The 21,469-nt window shown below is 55.6% G+C and overlaps 1 protein-coding gene and 1 long non-coding RNA gene across 6 annotated transcripts in view; one reads left to right on the forward strand and one right to left on the reverse strand.

Annotated features, from left to right (window-relative positions):
* LOC139038653 (uncharacterized) overlaps positions 1-7,361 on the reverse strand; it is a 28,750-nt gene extending 21,389 nt beyond the window's left edge. Inside the window, exon 1 of the long non-coding RNA XR_011491672.1 lies at positions 7,275-7,361. This is a non-coding gene — a long non-coding RNA (uncharacterized lncRNA). The remainder of the gene's footprint in view (positions 1-7,274) is intronic.
* A 73-nt stretch (positions 7,362-7,434) lies between these two features.
* Positions 7,435-21,469, forward strand: part of LINGO1 (leucine rich repeat and Ig domain containing 1) — a 213,411-nt gene continuing 199,376 nt past the window's right edge. For 2 of the 5 annotated variants that reach the window (XR_011491670.1, XR_011491671.1), the window contains exon 1: positions 7,435-8,514. The gene's annotated coding sequence lies outside the window, so the exon portion shown is untranslated. The remainder of the gene's footprint in view (positions 8,515-21,469) is intronic. The other 3 variants (XR_011491669.1, XR_011491668.1, XR_002309906.2) reach the window with 2 other exon arrangements.

Raw genomic sequence — 21,469 nt, forward strand, 5'->3', positions numbered from 1 at the left:
CTTGGGGGAATTGAGTAAGGGTCAACCCTGACAGGTCTCTGAGCCTGAGACCCGCTGCTGGGCTTGGAAAAGGGGCCAGTGGAAAGAGAACAGCAGTCTGGTCCAAAGAAAATGCCCAGGAGTTCCCTGGTGGTCCAGTTGTTAAGAATCCACCTACCAATCAGGGGACACCAGTTCGATTCCTGGTCCGGGAAGATCTCACACGCTGCGGAGCAACTAAGTCCAGGTTCCACAACTTCTGAGCCCACACTCTAGAGCCCTCAAGCCACAATTACTGAAGCCTGCATGCCTAGAGCTGATGTTTTGCAACAAGAGTAGCTATCACAACGAGAAGGCCTTGGACCACAACTAGAGAAAGCCTGCACACAGCAATGAAAAGCCAGTCCAGCAATAAATAAATAAAAAAAGGAAACGCCTGTGTTGGTCTGGGAGGCAGAACCTTAGGGAACACTCCTAGGGTCATCATTAACTGACGTTATGTGCCTGGGCAATCTTATCTCTTCTCTGACCTCAGTTTCCCCATCTGTGGAATGGGGAGAGGGAGGCAGACGGAATAAATCCCTCCTGGTTCCAGTGCTGGTCTACAGGCTGGACCAGCCTTCCCTGGGGACTGACTCTCCCTCCGTCTCTCTGCCTCAGCCAGCCAGGGTCCCTGGCCTCTTCCCTCCCTAGCCAGCCCCTGATCTGCCACTTATCAGCTGTGCAACCATGGGCAAGTCACTTAACATCTCTGAGCTGAAATTTCCTTAGGGGTGAAATGTGGATGTTAATACCAGCACATTGAAGAAGATTAGCATGCAGGAGATTTGTTGGGATTTAGACCCATGGCAGGGAGGAAGTGAGGGAAGCAGGATGGGGCAGACTTGGGAGATGGTTTGTGATGCATTCACAGCACAGAGCAATGGGAGTCTGGACCTGAGCTCTCTTTGTGGGCTCGTCCTGAGTTGAGACAGGAGGGTTGAGCCTTCATCCCCTGGCTTGGTCTTCCCTGGTGGCTCAGGTGGTAAGGAATCTGCCAACAATGCAGGAGACCTGGGTTCGATCCCTGGGTCAGGAAGATCCCCTGGAGAAGGAAATCGCAACCCATTCCAATATTCTTGTCTGGAGAAGCCCATGGGCTCTATATAGTCCATGGGGTCGCAAAGAGTCAGACACAATTGAGTGACTAATACTTTCACTTTTGGTCACTAATTGGACGCAGCTGTCCCTGGAGGGGCAAGGCCCCGGGCAGGGAGCCTCTCTCTTCAGCTGAGGGGCAGGGGCTCATCTGTGGCCGGCCAGCCAGCCTCAACACTCCTAGCAACACGGAGGAGTGCTTCAGCCTGAAAGGGGTTCGAGCCTTGCACCGTGGTGCCCCCTACACCGTGTAGACCCTCAGGCAGGTGGGTGTGAGTGTTCCCTGGAACAAAGTTGTGAAGCCTTGCAGGGGTCAGCTCACAGGAAGCTCTGTGGAAAGGCCATGGGGGGGGAGCCCTCCTTTCCTCACCTCCACACTCAGACACTCACCAAGCCCTGCTTCTTGAATTCTTAAGTATCTACCTTCCATTCCACCCCATCCCCTCACCTGGAGGACCCCATTGGCTGCCTCTCCAGGCTCTGACCTCCAGTTTCACCCCTCCATCTATCTTCCCCCCAGGAGTTGGAAGGAGTGTCCACAAATTCAGATCTGATCATCTGCCTCACCTTAAAATCCTTCAAAGTACAGTGATCACCCCCCATGACATTCAAGGACCTTTGTGACCTGGCTCTGAGCCTGCCCTGCCAGCTGCTTTCCTGCAGCTTCCTTGACAATGTGGGTTCTTTCTTATTTTTCTGTCTATTCTCATGCACTCCTCACCCCCTTTCTTCCTCCCTCCTACTCTCCCTCCTGGCTTCCTTTTTCATTCAAACACCCTCCAACTGGCCAGCACATGCTCCCTAAATGCCTGCAGTAGCCAGGCCCAGGCCGATGGGTGCTGATAACTCAGAGGTGACCTCTGCTTGCCCTCGCGCCTCCTCAGGCCCCCTTCCCCCGCCCAGTGAATTCCTAAGCACCCTTCAAGGGCAGCCAATCCATAGCCTTTCTGGGAGAGCGTGATCCTACGGACACCAGCCCAGGTGAGCATGGGAAACCCCTCATCTCTTCTGAGGCTCAGGGCCAGGCTACATGGGCTCCTGACTCTTGGTTCTGTGATCCTGCCAGCCACCTCGACACAGTACCTACCACTCCAGAACTCGGACCCTTGGCCTTCCTCTGTGGATGTGCCTGTCTGCCTACAGCCTGTGAATTCCCCGAGGACCGGGCCCCTCAGGGCCTGGCACAGAGCACATCCTCTATGAGTGGGAGCTGAAGTGTAAGTCTGTCCCCCTAACTGTGCATACTCTCAGGTCCTTAAACTCCCCCTGCCTCACTGGCCTCCCAAACTGCAATTCCAGTCCCACCTTTCAGTAATAGGCAGGGTCACCTCTCCACTCAGATCTCCAACAACCACCTCTCCTGCTGCCCTTGGCATCCTCCTTTCCTGACTTCCCCCCCACCTCCCATGTGACTGTGATGGACTGCAGGTCCCCAAAGTCTGTACTGGTCATAACCCTGCGATTTGGTCTCTTTATCCATAAAATGAGGCCAATCCTTGTTCTTACTTCCTGGGCTGTAGTGAGGCTTTGCGGAGAAGGCGCATGGGATAGACTTGTGGACAGGAAAGCACTTCCTCACTTACAGGTAGGTGTGATTATTGTAGAAAAAGCTGATAGAACAGAACTATGAACTGATCTGGCCTGGGCTGCTGCTGACCTGGGGGCAGCATCCTTAGGATGGACCCTTAAGAAGATAAGGCCAATCAGAGCAGCAGGTACAACACAGAGGAGTGAGCCTCCCACAGGGCAAAGGGCATGGCTGCCCCGAGAGGGAGCAAGTTCTGAAGCGGCCCCCTCCAGCCATTGTCTGGACCCACAAAGGAGCCTTGGGAGAGGGAAGGGGCACCCCGAGAGTCACCCTTCCCTGGACTTCCTATTGGGAGGCATGTGGTGTCCTTGGGGAGGGCAGCTGGCTATGGTCTTCTAGGGGAGGTTTTAAAAGGTCAGCTGGCAGACTTCCCTGGTGGTCCAGTAGTTAAGAATCTACCTTTCAACACAGGGGACTTGGGTTTGATACCTGGTCAGGGAACTAAGATCCCACATGTCCTGGGAAAACTAAGCCCGAGACCCACAACTACTGAACTACATGCACCACAACTGGAGAGAAGCCTGTGTGTCACAACTGAGATCCCATCTAGCCAAAAATAAATAAGTAAACAAATATTAAAAAAAAATCAAAGTCAGTTGGTGTGTCTGTTTCCCCCAGTGCTGTTGACATCAAGGTCCCGGGAGGACACTTGACAAGGGAGCAGTGCCCCTGATACAGAAGGTGGAGGTTATACCAACAAGCTGTTTATTCATCCTCTCTCCTCCCAGGGAGATAGGAGGTGAAAGGATAACACCCTTTTACAGATGGGAAAACCAAATGCCCAAGGAATCCAATTCAGCTTTTACAGGCCAACAGTGACTCCCAAACATCTGATGGGGGAGAAGTGGGTGAGGGCATGGGCCATGCTGGGGTGGAGGGGAGGAGGAACACCTTGGAGTGCTTCATTTGGGAAGGTAAGCTCAGGAGGAGAGGCAAGATGGGATGGCACTAGGCCAGCAGCAGGCCCCAAGCCGCACCCTACTCCATAACCCTGCAGGGCTCTAGGCCTTGAATCCCCTGGCTCAGGTAGGATCATTTTGACTGTTGAGTCTTTTTCATTCGCTTATTACAGGTTATGCCCCAGGATCAACCAGAGATGGCAAAGGAATCAGTCTAATCTTTGTCTTACAGTTATGAGGGACAGAGAGAGGTGGGAGCTGACCAAAGTCATTTAGCTGGAGGCTGGGTGAAGGCTGAGCTGAGGTCTTCTGTCTCTCCCTGGCCCGGCCCACCAAGTTGTCAGTTCACCTGCAAGTCTGAGCCCTCAGTATGTCCCACGTTGTGCTAGGGCTGGGGCATCAGAAGAAAGGGGTGGAAGTGGTCCCTTGGTGCAAAGGCACTGAGTGGTGGACTGGGGAGCAGTTGGAGGAAGAATGAGCATTGTCCTCTGCTTCAAATCTCCAGGGCCAGCCCAGAGCCAGCAGGCTAAACGTTCAACTCCTTTTGGGGTCCCCTGGAACCTGCTGCCCTGGCCCCATGCAGCCCCATCTCCAATCCCCATGCAGCCCCATCTCCAATCCCCTCTCCTTATGCTCTGGCCACATGGCCTTTCTCTCCTTCCTCTCCACATAGGGCCTTTATACAAGCTGTTCCCTCTCTCTGGGGCCCCTGACTACTCCAAGTTAATGTCTACCCAACCTTCTGGCGCTAGGTCAAATGTCACATCCTGCAGGAAGCCTTTTCTGACTCTCAAGACCAGACTGTGCCTCAACCAAATAGCTCCACAGAGCTTCATGGCACTTGTCCTAGTTATAATCTTATGTTTCTTTGCAATGTAAAGTGTTCTCTTTTTCTAGACTCTAGGTCCTCTGATGTGTATTCCCTACACCTGGCCTAGAGCCTGGCATGGAGCAAGCCCTCAACAAATGTTTGTGGAAAGAATGAAGAAAATGGCCCTCAGTTCAAATCCTAGAAGTGCACACTAAACTTCAGCTTCCTCTTCTCTGAGATGAGAATGATAACACCAGAATTAGTGTAAAGATGAACCAGTGAATGAAAACTCCTGACACACAGTAGGTTAAGATACAAAGGAGGAGAGAGCTTGGAGATGCCAGGGAGTACTCAGGGGAAGCTGTTTAGGTAGGAAAGGACTTGAGAGGTGGATGGATGTGTGGAAGCCAAGAGGTGGTAGGACAGGTGGGAAAAGACTTGGAGGTGGGGATGTGGGATGAGAGATAGCAAAGAGAAAGCCTGACTGGGTGGGACATTTCTCCCTTAGTGACCCTATTTTCCAGCCTGATCCAGGAAGCCAGTTATTGACTGAGAAGGCAGGCAGGAAATGCCCACTGTCTCCTGGGATTCCATGCAGGCCACTTAGCCCCCGGCTAGACCTGACTTGGTGACTGGGTCTGGGGAGCGGCCTAGGTCTCCCCCACTGGCCTGTGGACCCAGCTGAAAACAGCAGAGGAGCTGTGAGCAAACATCAGTAGGGGCACTGACTCAGCCCTTGCGGCAGGAAGCAGTTAGTTCCTAGCTTCCCGTGAAGAAGCATCTTCATGCAGCTGCCCACACTGGCCTGGCCCCTAAACTTGATGCTGTGGCAGTGGGGAGTGATTCCTCCATGTGTCTGTTCATATTCATGCCTTGACTTTCTGTAAAGCCTGCTGGGAGGCAGAGGCAGTAACAGCTCCTGGTCACTAGCACAAGGGCAGGACATCCGAGGGTCCCAAGAGTCTTTTGTATCTGTCTGCCTCTCTGAAGAATCCCTGGATAAAGGGACATGGCCTGGATTTGTTGAGGGAAAATAACTGACTTAGACTTATGTTCATTGCCCCTTTCGGGCACACCAGCTTGTCCTCATACTTAGGAAAGAAACTGAGGTTCAGAGAGGGTGTGCTACTTATCTGATGTTGCACAGCAAAACTGGGGACATAAATTCCCAAGCACAAACACAAAGGCTGTGTGGCTCCCAGCATAGGAGAGTGGGAGAAATGGAAGGGGATGTAGACTGCTGCTCTGCTTGGATGTCAGGGACTCTGGGGAAAGGCTGTTTGTCTCTGGTTGGCTTCCCTAGGGTCCACCTGCAAGCCCTGGGAAGACTTCTCAGGAGGTGTGTTTAGCCAGAGCAGGTAACAGCCATGAGCTCATTTCCCTTGAGGCTCCCGGAAAGTCTGGTAGGAAGGCAGAAGGAAAATGGCCAGGAAGGAGGGAAAAGGGAGACAGAAAGCACTTTGGGGATGGTCCACAGAGCCAAGGCCAGGTGTGTGGAAGGAAAAGGATACTTGCTGAATGCTTCCCATATGCTGGGTCATTCTTGCGTGTCATTCCTCAGGAATTCTTTGCCAACCTCCTTGGTGGCTGAGTATTTTTATTCCCATTGTACAGAAGAGGCCACTGAGGCTGGGGCTGGCACTGGGTATGACTTGATAACTAAGTCTGGGGTCTTTGCAGGGCACCTTGGTGGGTGGGTGCTAAAGTATGACCCACCCTTTTGGGACTCACAGCACCACAGCCAGGCCTGGGCTTCTTCCATTTCCAGCTCCGGTCAGCAGGGGGAGGCTGTGCTGCGTCTGGCTGGAGAGATTGGGAGCAGAGGTTGGGACTGGGTTTAGGAACAGGAAAGAGGAGGTCTCCTTCAAAGGCGCCTGGATTTGGGGAGCCCTTAGCAATGCATCTGTGATGGCTGAAGGATGGGCAGGGCTTCTCCCTACACCGTGTCATCCCCACTATTACCCCTCAACAAAGTTGAAACTCCTCAACCCAAGGCTATTATAGTTTCTCTTTGCCTCCCCCAACTCCCCCAATACGCTGTGCTGTGCTTATCCACCCAGTCCTGTCTGACTCTTTATAACCACATGGACTGTAGCCTGCCAGGCTCCTCTGTTTATGGGGATTCTCCAAGCAAGAATACCAGAGTGGGTTGCCATGCACTCCTCCAGGGGATCTTCCCAACCCAGGGGTCAAACCCAGGTCTCCTGCATTGTGGGTGGATTCTTTACCATCTGGGCCACCAGGGAAGCCCAAGAATACTGGAATGGGTAGCCTATCCCTTCTCCAGGGGATCTTCCCGATCCAGGAATCATACCTGGCATCTTTCCCTGCTTCCCACACCTAGGTCTTTGCATATCCTCTTGAAAGGGGATGCTCTTTCTGCCCAGCCAACTCCTACTCATCCTTCAATACCTAGCTTCAATGTCAACTCCTCCAGGAGCTTTTCCGGACCGCCTGCACCCAGTAAAGTTCCTTCATACTTCCTGCTCTTACAGGGAGGAGGCATCTATTGATACTACCAAATCAGAGCCCCAGAGATGATGGAACTCAATGTCCTTCCAAAGAAGCGTAAACTGAGGTCAGAAAGAGGCAGGCATTTGCCCAAGGTCACACAGCCCAAGAGTGGGAGGCCATCCTGTGAGCCCTGTTCTCTCAGCATGACAGGTGTCCTCACCCTGTGCTCAGATCCGGACAGCTGCTTGCCTGATCCCCCCCCCCCCCCCCCCCCCGTCCCGCAGTGCCGGGCGCCCAGCCTGCACCGCCCCACACCTCAAGCGTGCCCCTAGGCTTAGCCGCCAACAAGCCCTGAGCGCCCCCTGGATGGCGCGGTCCGGCCCGACCGCCCGTCTCCTTGACTCACCTCCAGCCCCGGAGGGCCGGGCTCAACCTCGGCGGACCGGGCGCCGCCCGCACGGCCCCGGCTGCACCACCGCCCCGGACTGTGCCGGCGCACGAGGCCGCCCTCCTCGGCGCCCCCGGGTGGGGCAGGTCGAGCCCGGTGCGCTATCCCTTTAAGCCCGGGCGAGATGGGAGCTGTCAGCGACAGCCGAGGCTAGCGCGGGACGTCGCCGCCCGCCAGGCCGGAGCGCGGAGCCGCGGAGCCGGCGGAGAGCCGAGGGGGCGGTGGGGCCCGGGCGCGGCGGGTCCCCTTGCCGCCCACTGTGCGCCGGAACCCTGGGCCCGGCGAGTGGCGGGCGGCACCCCAGTGTAATGCGGAGAATGTGAGGGCAGCGCAGGCCGGTGGAGAGGAGGCGGCGGCGCGGGAGAGGGCGTCGGCAAGATAGACGGAGAGGCAGCCGGAGAGACGGAGGACCGGGATCCGGGCGGGTGCAGGTGGGAGAAGGGAGACGAGATAGAAGGAGAGGCAGCGACAGAAAAGAGGGAAAGGAAGGAGAGGGAGAGCACGCGGCTGCGGGCGGCGGCGCAGGCGAGGAGCAGGGAGCCCGCGCCTCTGGGTGGGAGCGCCAGAAGCCGGAGTCGGGCGCCGGGGCCGGGGATCAGGCGGACAGCACGGCCGCGGTCAGGCCGGCAGGGTGAAGGAGCAGGGACGCCCGAGGGAGCCCCTCCGGGAATACCGGAGGACCTAAGGCGGGGCCAGCCTGGTAGGACTGCGGGGCCACTCCGTAGGCTCCGCGGGCCGCGCTCCGGGGGCTCCCGGCGGGCCGGGGCCTTTGTGAGCTCCCCAGGAGGGCAAGAGTCGGGAGTGCGGAGTCGGTTGTGCGGCGGCGGAGGTGTGTGCGCGCCCAGGTGTGCGCGTGTGTGCACGAGTGTGAGCGCCCAGGCAGTTGGGAGCGCGCGTTAGGGATTCTGCTGGCATCGCAGTGTGGAGAACTGGAGGCAGGAGCGGGGCGCGCAGGGGAGCGCGGGGCCCTCCCGTGCACAGGCACACGCACCGCGCGCGCGCGCACACGCACACATACACACACACACATACACACACTCGCGCACACGCCCTCCCTGCCTCGCTCGTTGCCGCGGCCACCATCTCAGAGCCGAGCCCTGCGTAGCGGGAACCCGAGCCGGAGCGGGAACCAGAGAGGAGCCCAGCGGGGGAATGCGGCCCCGGAGCGGAGCTGCGCGCCGACTGCGCGCCCGGGACGGTGAGTGTGGCTGGGCAGGAGGGATGCTGCGGCGGGGCCGGGGCCGCTGGGGCGCAGGCCGGGGAGCTGGGGTGTCTGCCCGCCGGCAGCGCCGCGTGCGCGGCCTCTGATTGGGCGGGAGCCTCAGGGGCAGCGGGTGGGGGGTGGGGTGTTGGGTGCGCGCCCGTTGTGAGGGGGGTGCACGCGTGGAGCTGAAGGGGAGCGCGCTCAGCGCCCCGGTTCGTGACCGCGCTCTCGCCCGCTGCGCGGCCCCGCCTAACCATCACCTGCCATCAGAACCCCGGCGACTTGGAGCAACTTTGCGTATGGGCGCAGAGGATGGAGGCGCTTTAATGGTGGAACTCCGGCCTTTCTCGGAGAGAACGCCAGGGAGGAATGGGCTGCGTGCCGTGCCGCCGGGCGGGTCAAGGGGGAGCAGCCACTTTATCAGTGCAGCCGCCGGCTCTCGGGGACACCGGTTCAGCCCCGCGGTGCTGCTCTGGAGGCGTTCGGGGCGCTGGATTCCTGTGACCCTGCCAGGGTCAGATGGGACCCGCGGGGCGACAGCTTCCCGGCCTCAGGGCCGCTAGGTCATCTTTGCAGCTGGGCTGAGGACGCGGGTTTGAGGTTTGCGAGTTGGGAGAAGTGCCTCTGTGTGTGTGTGTCCCTGTTCCTTCTGCTCCGTGGGACAGGCGGCTGGAAGGAGGGAACTGCCAGGAAAGTGCATCCCATCAGCCCTGGCCCCCAAAGAGCTCCCAAGAGCCTAGGGATAGGCCCCTAGCCTGGTGCCACCCCGCCCCTGCTTTTCTTGGAACCATGCTCCTGCTGCCTCACTCTGTGATGAGGTTGTGATTGTGCTGTGCCCCTACCCTCACCTCCATCTTATTGAGTCTCCTCTGGCATTCCTGTACTCTGCTAACAGCTTCAGGAAGCTTACCAATTACCCCCCACCCCCTTTGCCCCCAGTGCCAGCCCTGCCTCTTCAGTAGAAGATAGGATGGTCGGGTAGTCCAGGATGGTGCCCTGAGAGGTGTGGGAGGCCAGTATCCCAGGAGGGAGAGGCCCGAGACAGGGAAAGAGTTCAGGCTCCCTGCAGGCCCCTCCACTTTACTGAATTCTCCCTGCTTCCAAGCATATTCTTCCTCCTCTAGGAAGCCTTCTCTGATTGCTCCCCATCTTTCCTTTCAGCTTGGGATTCTGGGATGGAGCAGCTGAGTTTCTCAGCCCCCCTTGTCCATGTGCCTTGCTCCCTGGCATTCAGCGAGTGAGCCCGTGGGGTCAGAAGTCTTGTTCTCAGCCTCAATGCTGGGTGGAGGGTGGTGATGTTGGGCCAGTCTGTATCTCCCTGGCATTCAGCGAGTGAGCCCGTGGGGTCAGAAGTCTTGTTCTCAGCCTCAATGCTGGGTGGAGGGTGGTGATGTTGGGCCAGTCTGTATCTCCCTGAATCTAAGGGGTATGGTAATATCTACCGGTTTTCAGGCTTAGACCTACTTCCACCTTCACTGCCCCTCTGTGATCTCTCTGCTACCTTGTGAGAATGGAGGGGCTGTGGGCACGTTTCCTCTCCGTTTCAGAGGAGAATGTTGAGGCAGAGATGGAGCCAGGGGAATGGCTCAGTCCCTTGTACCATGAAGGTATCCTTTAACCCTGATCTTTGCTGATCTTTGCTTTGGGAGGGTGCAGGGAGGGCCCTCAAACCCTCTTTATTGACCTGGCAGCAGGGCTCTGGGGATCTGCTGCTGGAGGGTCTCCCCAGGGCATTTCTCCTGCTGCTGTGACCAACACACTCTTCAGATGGACAAGGAGGTAGGCACAGCTTCTCTCAGCCTGATTCTCCTGGTTTGATGCCAGCCTCATCTGGGCAGACCCTAGAGTCAGCCTGGTCTCTGCTTGATAGTTTGCAAACCGATAATCCTTGGCACTGGGATGTCAGTGTCATTCTGCGGATCAGAGTGCCAGCCTGACACTCTAGGTCCTGTCATTGTCCTCCTGCTTGGATCCTGGAACCCTTCCTATTATTCTGAGGTCTCTCCCATGGAGTCCCTTTATGGGCCAAAGAGCTCACCCTCAGGAGAATGGACTCCTCAGACAGAGGTCTAAATGTGCATTGGGGGTGGGGATAGGGCCTGATGGTTATGGGGACCACTTCCTTCCCAAGTGGCCCACCTGAGACACAGGTAGCTAGAGGAGCTCTCAGCTCCAGGCAGGTGTCTGTGTCCATTCTCCCCAGCCCAGTCCTGATGATACCCTGGACTTATCCCCAGGGCCACTCAGGCCCCCGAAGACCTCAGGTGGAGAAAGCTGTTGCCCAGAAGTGACCAAAGCTCATCTGGGGGTGGGAGTGGCAGGGTGGTAGGGGTGGTCTACTGGGTTCTGTGAAGGCTCCCTCAGCTGCTTTGCTGGCTTCACTCTGGGGCAGCCTCTGTCGGCCTCTGCCCCTTCCTTTCTGCCAGCTTGAGCTGACTTGGTCTTCCTTAGCTGTCCTTGCCCCGCCCTCTGACCTCCTTGCCCCCCATCTCTTTACCCCTTTGTCCCCCTGTGGCTCCCTGAGCTCTGGACATTTGCTCCTTTGTGTTGGCCTGACTGATGCTCTGGTTGGTACCCAAGTGGCTGGAACATAGCCAGCTGTCTGCTTGGCCCCACCCCTGCCATCAAGACCTGCTTGAACTCTGCTCTAGTTCTTTGACCCCTACCCCCATCCCCTGTCCCCAACTGATTCCAGCAGGGTGAGCCCTCCATATGGGGCCTCAAGCCAAGGAGAGAGAGAGAGAGAACATGGTACCTCTTTGACCCCTGATCTGGGGGTCAGGGGTGAAAGCCCCTGCCAGGTGCTCCCAGCCCCCACTGGCTGCCTCCTTTAGGAGGATGACCACTCCCTGCCCTAAACCTCCTGACTGGGAACGAGTCTTGCTCAGGGTGGCCCCCTTAATTTCCTTGTCCAGCCAAGCCCTGACCCTGCTGTGTTTGTGTTTTAAATTATAACAAACTCAGTGATAAGTGGGCTTCCCTGGTAGCTCAGCTGGTAAAGAATCTGCCTGCAATGTGATCCCGATTTGATTCCTGGGTTGGGAGGATCCCTTGGAGAAGGGATAGGCTACCCACTCCAGTTTTCTTGGGTTTCCCTGGTGGTTCAGATGGTAAAGAATACACCTGCAATGTGGAGACCTGGGTTTGATCCCTGGGTTGGGAAGATCCCCTGGAGGAAGGCATGGCAACTCACTCCAGTATTCTTGCCTGGAGAATCCCCATGGACAGAGGAGCCTGGTGGGCTACAATCCACAAAGAGTCAGACACATTGAACGACTAAGCACGCAGTGAGAAGTTGTTGATTGGCCTGGGCCTTGGGGTAATTTGAGGGGGTAAAGTTACCCCTGACCACTCAGGCCTCCTTTGGGGGGAATTGGGGGCCACCCTGGTCAATCAGAATTTCTTTTGTGGGCTTCCAGGGCCTCAATATCTGCTCCCAGAAACCGTGTCTCTCTTGGCCTTGCTCTTCACTGCTTGGAACTGTCCACTTGGGGGTCACTTCATATTGGGGGCCTCTCTTGCTTTGAGGCCTGGGAGCTCATACTGAGGGTACTTATGACAAACCTGGGCCCATCCCTGGATGAGCTCTGAAAGGAGTCACAGACATGGACCCACACCCCTGGGTATAAGGCAGGCCCCAAGAGGTACGGGGGAGGGAGGCTGGCAATGGGTTGTTTCAGATGGACCCAGAAGGGCTGACCTGTTCGAATATTTCTGACACTTAGTGGATGCTCAGGAAATGTGCTGGATAAGTGAATGAATGGAGGATGCGACCAAGTGAGGGCTTTCCAGGCAGATGGCATAGTGTTAGCAAAGGCTTGGAGGTGGGAGGCTCCAGGCACGAGGGGAACGTGTTTGCAGTGGAGTGGTTCCTGCAGGGGCACAGCAGGCATAGAGCAGGTTGGCACAAGACGGAGGAGGATCTTGAGTGCCCAGCTGAGGAGTGTGGGCTGATTTCGTATTCAGAGGTTGTAGGGGTGAAGTTCTGGAGGGACGCGATCAGATTTGCAATTTAAACCGCTCCCTCTGGTGGTCGTGGGAGTGGTTGGCCGGGAAAGCCAGAGGCAGGGCAGCCGTCCTAGAGCTGCTTTAGGGCTGCAGGCTGGTGGGGGGTGGCAAGAGCGGGGCCAGGCGCCTTGCCAGCCTTCGCTGGGATGGCCAAGGGGCTGTGCATGGTTTCCCTTCTGATGGAGGAGGAAGAAATTCGGGCTGGGTGGGAAGTTGGGTGGGATGATGCAGGCCATCAGAGTGAGGCAGGGCCTCTGGTGTCACCATTCCCACCTCCTGGGCCTACAGAGTCGGCAGGCATCCTGGTGTCAAGAAATGAGTCTTTCTTACTGGCCCTTCCCCTGAAGTTTCTTGGGCCTCAGTTTTTATGTTTGTAAAATGGATAAGTTTGTCTCCCTGAAGACCTGGAGTGAATTTGGGTGGAAGTCAGTGACCTGGGAAGTGGAATGCAAGGGGACGCGGTAGAGGGCTCGTCAGCATTGCTGTTTGACAGAGGAAGAGTTGGAGGCCCATTGAGGGGCAGTGACTCACACCAGGTCATAAAGCAAGTTGGGGGCAGGGGCTCCAGCCAGGGGTTTTCCTGGCTGTGCCTGTGGCCTGCAGGGCAGGGATGGGTGGGGTGCCTGGGGCCTCGGGGCCTTTGCAGAGGGCCTCCTCAGGCACTTGCTTCAACTGTCCAGCTATCAGGGAGAGTATGCAGCCATATGGCCACATCAGGGGAGGAGCCCGCCACCCAGGGGGATAGTGGCTGCCACTCTGGCCTTCTGGATCTATGAGGGCACTGCCCACCCCCAGGGTCAGGGCGGGAGGAGGCCAAAGTGGAACCTCAGTGTCCAGGTTGGTTTGGACATGGAAGCTGGGCCTTGGCAGGTGGCCCAGTCTCAGCACCCATCTGCCAGGGCAGTCGGACAGGCGGCTCCATGCCCAGGACTGATCCAATTAACTCAGGACCAGCTGTGCCAGACACCCCACCCCCATTCCCCATGCCACTCCTCTGGCCCTGCTGGTCCACAGGCCGTGGGGTGGCACATCGCCTCTGATGTCGGGGTCTCAGGTCTGAGTGGAGTATATATGTGTGAGCCACAGCTCAGGTGTGACATGCAGCCTTACCCTGATCACTGATTCTGTAGTTTTGAGATTTTGGAGTATGGAAATGGGCCCCTCAAATCAGTCTGGTGTGATTAAAAGGGCTTGCCTTGGGCATGGGAGCCATCTGGAACTGAGTCTGAATTCTGTCTCAGCCACTTTTGAGCTGGACGGGCACAGGTAAATCACTTTTCTGGCCTCAGTTTCCTAATCTCTTATGTGAGAATGATAACCTACCTTCTCAGGGTGTCATTAGCATACTTTGAAATAATACATATAAAGCATGCGCTAGCTTGATACACTGAAGAATCTCAGTGTCAGTCATGTTTTGCCCTCTGCTGGGAGAGGGAAGTGAGTTTCAGTCTCTAGGCTGAAGTAAAGAGGAGCCTTATTTTTCAGGAAAAAATTTGCTTTATAATTTTATGTGGTGCATGCATGCTCAGTCCTGTCTGACTCTTTGTGACCCCATGGACTGTGGCTTGCCAGGCTCCTCTGCCCATGGAATTTTCCAGGCAAGAATACTGGAGTGGGTTGCCATTTCAGAGAATCTTCTTGACCCAGGGATCAAACCCATGTCTCTTGCATATCCGACATTGGCAAGCAGGTTCTTTACCACTAATGCCACCTAGGAAGCCCAATTTATAATTTTATAAGTAAGTTTTTATGTTTCACCCCTCATTTAGTCTCCATGGCATGCTGTAAAGTAGGCAGAGAGCACCGTCCCATTTCACAGATGAAGAAACCTGCAAGTGATTCTCCAGAGTCTGGTTCACAGCGAGTTGGCCTTGACCCTGTCTTTGGACTCCTGGTCCAGGACTCTTGCTGCCTTGATATGGGTCCCAAACTTCGGGGAAGTGGAGGCTGGGGAGAAGTGGGTCTGTCTTCCACAAAATCTGTCTAGAATCCCCAACAAGCTTGGGGATTCTAGAGAGTCTCTGCCTAGCCCTGTTTCTGATACAGGTGCAGGGACAGGCTGCCCTGGTGACAGTCAATCCCAGCTGGGGTTACTGTGGGGGATGCTCAGTGAGGCAGTGATTGGGGCATTTCTCCAATGAAATGTCTGTCCAACATGGGGTAGCGGCAGGGGATGGGGTGTGTGTGTGTGTGTCAGGGAGCGTGACAGGGGGAGCCTTTACCTCTTGGGCACCCTTAAACCCTGCCCAGGCAACCAGGGCTCAGCCTTCGGAGCTCTCTTCTGGGGAGAACACTGGGCTCCCCCAGCTGGGTGACCGTGGCCAGGTCATTATGTGTCCCTCTTTGAGCCTCAGCGTCCCTCTTTGTAAGTGGAAGATGATCCCCTCCCTGCCTGCCTCCAAGGCTGTGTTTGGGCCTCTACTGTAAATACATGTTTTGATACAAACATCATTTTCCACAGCTGCGAGTCCAGGCGTCCCCCGTCCTACATCTGCGGGTCCTGTGATCGCTCAGCGGTTCTCTTGTTGGGTGCTTCCTCTGGGACCGGCTGTGCTGGCTGCTCTGGGGACAGAGATGAGTAAGACTAGCCTCCACCCTCGTGGGGTGGAACCTGGCAGGAACTGTGGACTCCGTGGCATTTAACGGTCCTTCCAAACACATGCTGGTTGTCACGCTCCCACTCAGCATCCTCCAAGGGCTCCCTGTTCACTCAGACTGGTGTCTGGACCCCTCAGTGTTTTGCAGAGTCCTATTCTCCTCGCACCCAGCCGTCTCCTTCCATAGTCCTCTGTGCAGTTAGGCTCCAGCCCAATGCCACTCACTCTCCCTTTCTCAAGCGCTGTGGCTTTCCTTCCTGCAGGGGTTCGCTCTGCTGACCCCTCTGCCTGAGTCCTTCCTCCATCTCTGCCCATAGATCCCACCACTTTTCAACACTCAGCCCAAATGCCGTGTTTAGAAACCCCTCCTGGTCCCCCTAGCTGGGAGCAGCTTCTCCTTCCTCAGAACTCAGAGCAGTGTATCTGCTTTATGTTTTGCAAACACTTGCTGTCCACCTACTGTATGTGAGGCCTACTGTGTGCAAGGCCTGCGATATCTGGCAGTTGGTCTCTCCTCATGGCCTGGGAATGCCTTGGTGGCAAGGACTGGGCTTATTCATCCTGCGTACCTGTCAGATCCAGGGGCCTGGGACCAGATGGGCTGACCAGGGCATGTGGCCCATCCCTCAGAGGCTCTGTGGCCACTGCCTCTTCCTCCTCCTCTTTGGGTCTGGAGATTCTGGCTGGGTCCAGGACATCTGTTTGAGAAGCTCCGAGTTACTGGCGGCTTTTCTGCTGAGATACTCACTACGGATGAGGCCTTCTCTCCCCTGGGAAGCTCCACCAGGCCAGGGCCGGGATGCCCAGTCACTGGCCACACATAACTCTCCCCGATGAATTGCATGGCATCCAGCAATTAGCAATTGATTATTTGGGGTACTGATAACTCTTCCATTATCGATCGGTGGAGGCGGGCCTGGCCAACGTTGGTGTGGGTCAGCTGGGCCTGGCTGGGAGATTACAATCATGGTCATTTATTCCTGACCAGGATGCTCGTAAATAGGAACAAGAGAAAGGGAGGTGCTGGCGATCCTCACTTAGATTCGCACTGCCAGGGTTGGGGTAGAGAGATAGGGAGGGGGTGAGGGGGAGATTTGCTCACTCTCACCTCCCTTTGTTCCCACCTTCTGTGTTCTGCTTCCAGTCTCTCCTGGCCTGGGTCTCAGCTTTCCCATCAGCTAAGTGGGAATTTCAGTCTCTGTGGGGGTAACACTGTGCCTTTGAATGAGATGCCTCAGCAGTCCCTGACTTGTCATTATTTCTGGTTAATGGGAGTGGGGCAGGGGAGCAGCAACCTGAGGCTCAGAGAGGGTAGTGGCCATATGAGGATGGAGCCAGCATCAAGATTTCTAATCCAGGGGCTTCCCTGGTGGTCCAGTGGTTAAGACTCTGAGCTCCCAATGCAGAAGGCCTGGGGTTCGATCCCAGGTCAGGGAACTAGATCCCACCTGCTGAAACTAAGACCCGGATCAGCCAAATGAATAAGTAAAAATGAATATTAAAAAAAAAAGAACTCTAATCCAGGGTCATTTTGCAGAAGGACAGGGAGGAAGTGGGTGGGAGGGAGGTGGTGGGTGGGAGGAAGGTGGTTGGTCAGAAGAAAACAGTTGCTTCACTAAAGTGCTGTGTCTGGCTTCTGAATGTGCTCAGGCTTCTAAATGTGGAGCTAGGACTCAGTGGAATTTGTGCAAAAGCGATTTCTAGGGAAACCACATAAAGGAGATGGCAGGGGGCATGTTTAACCTACTTAAGAGACCCAGCTGCCTTTCAGGCCTGCCAGGAGCAGGAGGCATTATTTGTGGGGTTCTGGCTCATGTGACCAATGTGTTGTTTTTTATTTTTTGTTTTTTTACTTTTTGTTAGGAACATTTTCAAAGGTACAGAAAGATAGAGGGAGTAGTATAGCAAACTCCCATATACCCACTCACCTAGATTTAACAGTTGTTGACATTTTACCACATTTTGCTTTATCTTTTTCTTTCTGGAGTGGTTTAGAGTAAATTATAGACATCATGACATTTCACCCCTAAATAGTTCAGCATCCATCTCCAAAAAATATAAGAAAATGCTTGTCTCACCTCAAGTGGTCACATAATTCATTTTATCCTTGAGAGGTGAGGATGCTTGAAAGATGTGGAGACTGGGGCCTGAAAGACAAGCTGGCCTGTCCACGGTCACACAGCCCGAGGGGGAGGGGAGGAGCAGTGGGCTCTAGGAGGCTGTCGACAGGTGCCAGCCTGGGACTGTGGGGCGAGGGGAGGCGGGAAGCGGCCTGGAGCTGGGCAGGGGGCTGGGGTCTACAGGTGCCAGCCTGGGATTGTGGGGCGAGGGGAGGCGGGAAGCGGCCTGGAGCTGGGCGGGGGGCTGGGGTAGGATGCTCTAGGGTGGTTCCTCTGGCTCAGGCTGGAGGTTCCGCCTAGAAACAGGAAGTGAGTCTCTTTTAGGATAGCCGGGTCTCTTTCCCTTTTGTTTGCTTCGGGGATTAATCAGGAACTGCAGCGTCAGGAAAATCTAAAACAACTTCTTGTTTATTGTTTAATTTAGGAGACTGTTATCAGGCTCTGGCCATGCAGGGCCAAGGGAGCCTCTGCTGGCACGAGGCATAGGGCTGCCCGCACCAGCCACTTTGGATGGCAGGAGGGACGGCAAGGGGAGGGCTGCCTGGAGTTCGGGGGCAGTGCGTAGGAGCCTAGCCTGGCTAGCCAGGGGCTTTGGGAGAACTGAGGGTGTGTGTAGGGGAGGTGGGGGGCTGTGCCTGAGATCTAGGCTGGGCTGAGTCTTTGGTAGCCTCAGAACAGAGATGAGAAGCCAGGCACGGAGGGGTGAGCTGGGGCAGGTGCAGAAAGGAGGGAAGGCTTTGGCTGCCTCTAGCCCCATGGAGGAGCTGTCTCCACTCTCCTGCCTGGGCCCAGTTTTTTCCTTGGGGAGGGAGGACCGGTGTCCTCTGCCAGCCTAGGGCACGTGCAGGTCTCCCTGGGCTTCCTTGTCTCCTTGGGGTCAGGGTGATCCTGCCCTCTGGCACCCACACATGCTTTTTCTGCCCTTAGTGCCCTTGGTGACTTGTGAGCACCTCTTGATTCTGTGAGGGTCACAGGGGTCACAGATATGGAACTGGAGAACATTGGAACTAGATGGCAGCCTCGGAGATGATCTCATTCTTTTAGGCTTAGATAGGGAGACTGAGGCACAGGGAATGGCCAACCCCATCTCAAGTGTCACATCGAAAAGCATTGCAAATACAATGCTTTTGTACTTGCAGTGGTCCAGTGGCTGAGACTCGGAGCTCCCAATGCAGGGGGCCCGAGTTTAATCTCTGGTCAGGGAACTAGATCCTACACGCTGCAACTAAAGATCTTGCATGCTGCAATGAAGATAGAAGATTCTGCATGCCGCAACTCAAACCTGATGCTATCAAATAAATAAATATGTATAAAAATAAACGTTAAAAAAAGAAAAGCATTGTGGAGCCTTGGCAATAAGTCAGGAATCTGGTTTCTCAGTCCCAGGATCCCCTGCTGCTGAGCCTTATGGGCTTGTGTTTCAGAGATCAGTGCTCTCTCTGGTTCAAAGGGGCAGAGGTGGGCCCAGCTGGGGAAGGGCTGTCAGTCATCCTGGGGTCAGCCCCAGGTTCTTAGGACCTGCCCTGCCTTCTGTACATGCACATGCATGCGTGCACACACACACACATGCACACACACCTTGTTATTTACCAGTGGGGAGCGTGGGTGTGCAGGTTGGGGAGGAGGCTTCAGCAGGGTGTCCTGAGGCTCAGGTGTCCTGAGGCTCAGCCGTCCAGGGCTGAGACAGGCTTCCTGTGCTCCCATCTCTGCCCCCACAATGAGGAGAGCCCTGGTTTGTGCCACACTTACTGTTGGGCTTATTTCTTGAGGACAGAAGTAGGAGCAGTGAGCAGGAAAGTGCCCTGAGAGGAAGGTGATAGGAGGGAGAGCAAGGTCAAACACCTTCTGATTCCTCGTCCACAGCCCTGTGCATGGCCAGACCCTACATCAAGCCTGTGTATTCTCTGCTGTTGGGGATGGAGAGAACACCCACCCTCCCCCAAGTGGCTGAGTGGGCTGTGGACCTGGGGCATGTCACCACCTCTCTGCGATGAAGTGAGGCAGGGAATGGCCCTCTGCTGCTGTGAGAAGGGTAGGGAGGATTGGCCGTGGCCACTGGCCCATCTGTTGACTGGTCCTTCACCACCTGCTAGGTGGGCAGTAGGCTGGCAAGGGTCACAGGAAATAGGGCAGGCCTTCCCTCTGCTCTCCATGTGCTGGGGGGTAGGAATGGCACTGTGCCTAGAATCCGGGGGCAGGTGGGATAGAACCAGCATAGGTCCCCTGCTGACTGACTGCGTGCTGGAACCTCGGCAGGGATAGAACCAGCAGAGGTCCCTGCGCTGACTGACTGCATGCTGGAACCTCGGCAGGGTGCTGGAAGAGCTTAGTGCTCACCGCAGCCAAGTGGCCATTATGGGCACCATTTTACAGATGAGGAAACTGAGGCTCTGGGAGGTCACTTGGCTGGTCAGTGGTGAGTCTGGGATTTGAGACCAAAACTACCTAGCTTGGCTGGATCTCACTGTCTTTGAGTCCTGGTTTCTGCTCTGGGCTTTGCCACTAACTGTTGTTCTCTGGGCCCTGGGTCAGGCAGGACTGTGAGGATGTCTGAAGGCTGGGCCGTAGCCACAGGATGGAGGGAAGGCTGAGCCTCTGGTCACCTCTTCCACCTGCCTGGACAGGTTCTCAGGGTTCTGACTGAAGCTTCCCCCATCCTTAGGAAGGAGGAATCCTTCCTAAGCCAAGAAAACGAGGGCTCTCTGGCTCTGTGTGGAGGGATCAGGCCCCTGTGTGTGTGTGCAAAGTGCATCAGTATCTCCCACCCTCTCTGCACCCAGGTGGTGTGTACCTTCTTAGCCTTTATCAGGGGATGGCAAGGTGGCATGGGAGCCTGTGTGCATGGGCATGGGCCACCTGAGGCCTGGAGGAGTACTCGAGTATGAAGTGGGGCAGAGGTGAGTTCACTGCACACCTACTAGTCATAGTGCCAGGTACTTTACACATATTATCTCATTTAACCCTAAAAACAACCCCATGAAATTTGTACTATTACTGTTCCCATTTAACAGATGAGAAAACTGAGGTTTAGAGAGATCGAGGGACATGGAAAGGTCACACAGTTAGTGGAGGTGTTGGCATTCAAACCTAGTAACATCTGCTTCTAGCGGAGGCTGTGTCATTTGTGTGCCACACGAGGAGAGTCTGTGCTGCAACTAGAAGGAGGAAGTTAGAATTCAGGAAGATGTTGCTGGTGGCTGCTCTGTATTTGGAGGCAAGAGGCCAAGGGGAAGAGGTGGGGAAGAGGCCGGGGTGGGAGAGGCATTTCTGGAAGTCTAGTGTGCAGCCTAGAGCTGTGTGTCCTTGGCTCGGTCATCTGCTCTGGGTCTGCACCCTCACACCTGCCTTACTTCCCTCCAAGGGGAGGCATGCACACTCCTTTTACTCCCTTCTCAGGGTAAGACCTGGAGGTGGGACCGAGCAAGGCTTCTCAGAAAACAGTCAGGGCCGCGTGCCCTGTTGGGAGCATCTGGGGATGAGTCTGGAGAGGGGCCTGGCTGTGCACGCCTCGAATGCCAGCCTGGAGTGGTGATGGTCTCCAGATTTTGAGCAGAGCCAGGACTGATGGTTGGAGGGGTGGATCTCTGATGGCTGGGGGATGGTTGGTGGTTGTGGGTCCTGCCTGGTGGGGGAGTGGTGAGAGTCGGGGCATCTGGGGGCTTCTCCCCTCCTTGTCTCAAGCATCCATCAGTGCAGGAGCGGTGGGGAGGTGGCTTTCCTTGTCTCCTGTTCTTTATCCTCCCTTTACCTGCCTCCGGAATGGGGAGTAGGAGTGTGTGTGGGGGGGTGTCTCTGGCCCTCCCAGGCCCCTCCCTTGAAGTCTGTAAATATTTTATTTCCACCATCTCTGCTGCTCCAAATTGCTGCTTTAACACATCCCCTTCCCCCCAACCTCCCTACCCCTGTTTTGCTAGGTACAAAACGAATGCTGGAGAAATTCTGTGTTGGGGTGCTCACTCTGTCTCTTCTGCTCGTGCCCAGAGTCCCCTCCAAAAACTCTAATTGCTTTTAAGCTGTGATAGTTGGCAAAAGCAATTTTCTTTACATTATGGAGAAAGGGGGGAAAATCCACTACATTCTCGTCTTCCTTTTTTTTTCTTTTTGACTCTAACCTTATGTTTTAAATTCCTCCTCACTGCTGCTAAAGTTCTAGGGGAGAAACAGAGTAGAAAGAGATGTGGGCAGGGAGGCAAAAGTACCCTTGGGTAGGGCATTTTGCCTCTC

Source organism: Odocoileus virginianus, chromosome 16 (genome assembly GCF_023699985.2).
Source record: "Odocoileus virginianus isolate 20LAN1187 ecotype Illinois chromosome 16, Ovbor_1.2, whole genome shotgun sequence".
In the NCBI taxonomy this organism is placed as follows: domain Eukaryota; kingdom Metazoa; phylum Chordata; class Mammalia; order Artiodactyla; family Cervidae; genus Odocoileus; species Odocoileus virginianus.